This window comes from Macrobrachium nipponense, chromosome 17 (genome assembly GCF_015104395.2).
Source record: "Macrobrachium nipponense isolate FS-2020 chromosome 17, ASM1510439v2, whole genome shotgun sequence".
Classification (NCBI taxonomy): Eukaryota; Metazoa; Arthropoda; class Malacostraca; order Decapoda; family Palaemonidae; genus Macrobrachium; species Macrobrachium nipponense.
In genome coordinates this window covers 82033268-82038267 of record NC_087210.1, presented here as the reverse complement: position 1 = coordinate 82038267, position 5000 = coordinate 82033268, and positions in this window count along the sequence as shown.

The window sequence follows — 5000 nt, the reverse complement described above, 5'->3', positions numbered from 1 at the left end:
GAGGCTGGGTGACCAACGTACCAATTTGTAGCCCTCTAGCCTCATTAGATAACCATCTCAATACAGTTTTCTTTTAAAGAAAACCAAAAAAGGGAATAGAAAGGACATAAGGAACATATCCTTGCATTCCTGGTCCTCTTGGGTAATGGACTTATTGCGACGAATTTAAAATATGACAAAGAGACAACGCGGGGAGAAAACCAATAAGATGTAAAAGGTATTAAGAAAGAGAAATTCCATACAGAGTTACGAAAGAGAAAGACAGAAGGACTTACAAAAGAAAAACATGGCTTACGAAAGACTAGCGGTCTGGTAATGGGAAAGGATTGTGGTTAAGGCTTACGGAGGACTTATTGTATGAAACCAGGAAGGAGCAGTGATAAGAGTTAGAGAGGAGAGAGAGAGAGAGAGAGAGAGAGAGAGAGAGAGAGAGAGAGAGAGAGAGCTGTTCCCCCCCCCCCTCTCTCCTCTCTCTCTCTCTCTCTCTCTCTCTCTCTCTCTCTCTCTCACATATATTTACACAAATAAATCTATATTTATACTGCATATACGCCAAGGTAATATTTACACACACACACACATATATATAAAAATAAATATATATATATATATATATATATATATATATATATATATATATATATATATACCTTGGCATAAATGCAAAATATAGCTATACTAGAGAGAGAGAGAGAGAGAAAGAGAGAGAGAGAGAGAGAGAGGAGAGAGAGAGAGAGAGAGAGAGAGACCCCTCCTAAATCAAGAATCGAACAGAGGCTGCTCATCTTATTTCTGTCAAGATGCCAGGGACGAAATGACAAAGAGGACGCTCATCTAACCAGAATATCGGATTATCAAAACGTAGAGCCATCTTTTTTTTATATTAAGGCCGATGGGATGGGCAAACTCTTGATTCTTTATGCTAATAAGTCCTGACCGAAAAAAAAAAGTTATAGCAAAATAGCAAAAGTGAAGGGTCCATTAATAAGTCAAAAATCGGTTATTAATATTCGATAAAAAAAAGCAAGTAAAATTTTACCAGCGGCCCATGAAATTCAGTCACGATCCAGTGGTGGCCTATGTTGCTAGTACAAATAGCACTGCAAGAGGTATGATCATGGCTAACTTTAACCTTGAATAAAATACAAACTACTGAGGCTAGAGGGCTGCAATTTGGGATGTTTGATGACTGGAGGGTGGATGACCAACGTACCAATTTGCAGCCCTCTAGCCTCAGTAGTTCTTGAGATTTGAGGACGGACAGACAAATAACCACCTCAGTAGTTTTCTTTTACAGAGAGATAATAAAACCAAGAGGCGTAAGTGATTATCAAGAAGAGTGAGAGAGTATTTATTGGTTTCCAACGTGAGTAAGTGATTATCATCAAGGAGACTGAGGGAATATTTATTGTTTTCCAACGTGAGAGGCGAAATGACTGGCAAGCGGACGCCTGTTCTTATACACAGCATCACCACAGATTAAACTATATTAAACTATTTCGTTTGAAGCGGCAGCCAAGAACACTACTGAACTGAACCTGAAGCCAAAGGAGGAGGAGGTGGCATCATCATCATCATCGCAGCACCAACCTGATCGAAATGTCGAGAGCTGTCAACGGCGCAAAAATGTCTCTAATTCGATTGTCAAAGTCGACAGCAATGACGAGCTGAAAGCCGCTACCCCGTAACTATAGTATGATACAGTGTATCGTTTTCTATGTTACAGTCGATGGGATACTCAGTTCATTGCTAAAACTAGTCAAAGATATCGAATTCTTTGCCTCTTTTATGTCACGAAGAGAAGGGGGGAAAAGACTTTTTCCTATTTCAAATTTCACTGAAACTTCCAGAAAAGAAAAATTTTTGCCATGGAAAAAGCACAAATAACAGCCGTTTCTCTTTCAAACTTGATATTAAAATTTAAAGATTGTGGAAATCTACGTCACTTTAGCTTTTATAACTTTTTCCGCGCGTATTGCATTGGACAAAATCGACAGCCAATAGAATGCCACTCGTATCAAACGATTAACGTAAACAAATAAATAACAGCAAGTCAATCTCGGCTAACACCTGACAGAGCTTCACCGCGTCAGTGAAGAAGAAAAAAAAAACTTTGTTATTTCGTGTCAAGGTCAATAAAAAGTTGGTTTTTATCTACAGATCTGATTTTACGCAAGAAGGTCCCTTTCCACTCCACATTCTTGATCTGCTTCACAGAAAAATATACATCGGATCACAACAGGCAGGCAAATATACCCTCTCATTGTATATTCTCATGATTACTGACACACACTGAGCGAAAACATATTTTTTTCTCATTCCTCTAACTCGACACCTGACAGGCGGATTCGATGACGCAAAATCTTCTATGTGGGAGGTGGAGCAGGTTTGCTGTCCTCTTTAAAGCTCTCTCTCTCTCTCTCTCTCTCTCTCTCTTTATAATGACATCGCTATATGACACCTGTTGGCATTTCATGACGTCACGAAATTAAAAACAGCCTGAAGGATTTTTGCTGATACGTCAAATGAGGGAAAATTAACACGAATCTTTAACTGGGGATTTGCCTAGATCGTTCTTACTGTATTTCTTTTTATTCTCGTCTACATCCTCTAAAGGTGATATAAACCTCCCCCCCCCCCCCCCCCCCGCACCACCACCACCACCACCACCTCTCCTACCTTTTATACAGCAGGTATACTGGTTCTATTCCACTGGTGCCCAAGTCAACAGAAGACCTACCCAAGAGCCAGAGTACGAACAGGAAAACATGAAGACCGGAGAGCCAATGTATTAACAGGAAAACATGATATAAGTTGCATAAATTCATCTGTCTTTCAACAGTTTACGATGCCATGGCTGACGAGTCGTCATGTCTACCACCATTCTACCCAGGCCTTCTTCTTTAAAACCCTTGGTTGTCGCAATATCACCAAGATTAAATCTCTTGGCTGTCGCAATACCATCGATTCTGACGTCCAAGAGAAATGCTGTACGTAACAGCGATTGCAAAACTATTCCCTTCAATCACTTCTCTTTCACGTGTTCCCGCTGACCTGTTCCCACATACTCAAACACCCGTCAACCATCTTTCGAATTAACCTTCCTTTCCCTTTAGCCCCTGACTCAAGAATATAATTCATTCGACCGAGTGCTTCTCTCGAACTTACACCAGGAATAAACAGATTATTATATAACGAGCTGTTTGGCGTGCGCGCTACAAGCGCTGGAATCCGACGTTGCTGTCTTCCCTTACCCTCCCGATCCGCTACCTACCCCGGCCCACCCGGGCAGGATAAACAGGTTTGCACGAGAAGGGTGGATGTGTCATGTCTACCCTACCCTCCCGATCACCTACCAACTCTTCCTCCCACCCATTCGGATTTTGTTGTTAAAGAAAACACTGAGAATCCAAATAAAAAGTTAAAATGCATAAAACAAAGAGTAATTATAACGTAATGACGAGTTACAATGCTCTACTGTTTCTAGGTAGTACCCTTCATATTTCACTAATCCAATCACCGACAGTAAAAGCAAAAACTCTAAGCCTAAAAGTCAGTGTCAGGGTACATGCTTGCATAGTTGCAAAGGTCTCGTTGGACGATGCCCAATCCTGCTTGCGAGAGAAAAAACGATAAACTTCGACAAACAACTTCCCACATCTAACCACAATACGAAAACCCCAGTTTTTATTCAATCACTGCAATGGGCTGCTGGTGATGGTCGAGAGAGAGAGAGAGAGAGAGAGAGAGAGAGAGAGAGAGAGAGAGAGAGAGAGAGAGAGGTATAAGATCGATTTCAAGCAGTGAAATGAAATGGGTACCGAACGAAGGCCAATGGCAGTGGAAGTATGAGAGAGAGAGAGAGAGAGAGAGAGAGAGAGGAGATCTCAAGCAGTGGAATGAAACGGGTGTCGAACGAAGGCCAATGACTGTGGAAGGAAGTATAAAAGAAGAAAGAACAGAGCGAGGAAGGATTGAGAGGAAAAGTAGGGAGGGAGGGAGGGAGGGAGGAGGCAGAGAGGTCGATGAATGATAGATGGGTGCCAATCAACGAGCGACCTCCTTTTAAGACTCTGAACGCCATCTCCTTTGACACCCGTCTTCCGCTCATCTTACTCTCTCCTAATGCCACTCCTTTCTTTTTTATTCAGAAAAAAGGCCGAGTTTTTCGCCCATTTATTTTCTAATGTCTTTTACCCTTTTACCTTGAACATTTTCGGTTGTGATTTAAAAAATATATTTTTCATTGTTATTTTAAAATTCGGTTGTATTTTTAAAATGATATTTTTCTTTGTGTTTTTATTTTTATTTTTTAGCCCATTTATTTTCTAATGTCTTTTACCCTTTTTCATTGAATATTTTGATTTTTCGGTTGTGATTAAAAAAAATTATTCTTTTATTTTAAATTTCGGTTGTATTTTTAAAAAGATATTTTTCTTTATATTTCTTATTTTCCATAATATTTTTTAGAAACTTTCTCTTTTATGTTTTCAGTGTTGTTTTTTCTAATATTTGCCTTTCACTTAAATATGCGTTTTAGGTGAATACCGAAGTTAAATAATAAAAAAAAAAAAATCGCATTTAGGACCGGTATTTTAAGTAAACAACTCCAAAATCAACCAAGCGTTTTGCATTCATATTTTCGACCTGAAATTCCTTCACGAAAGAGAGGCAAAGGCTCTGGAAATAAGGCACAACATCATTAATAGTTTGAATAGCATTACGATTAAGGCATTTAGGAGCCGTGTAGAGATTGTAATATATATATATATATATATATATATATATATATATATATATATATATATATATATATATATATATCATATACATGTATATACTTACTATATCTGTATAAATATATTTATATATCTATACATAGATGTACATTGTATACTTAAAAAATGTTTCTTTTTACTTTATACATATATATGTATATATACATACATTATACATACATAAATACACACACACATACAAACACACATATATATATATAT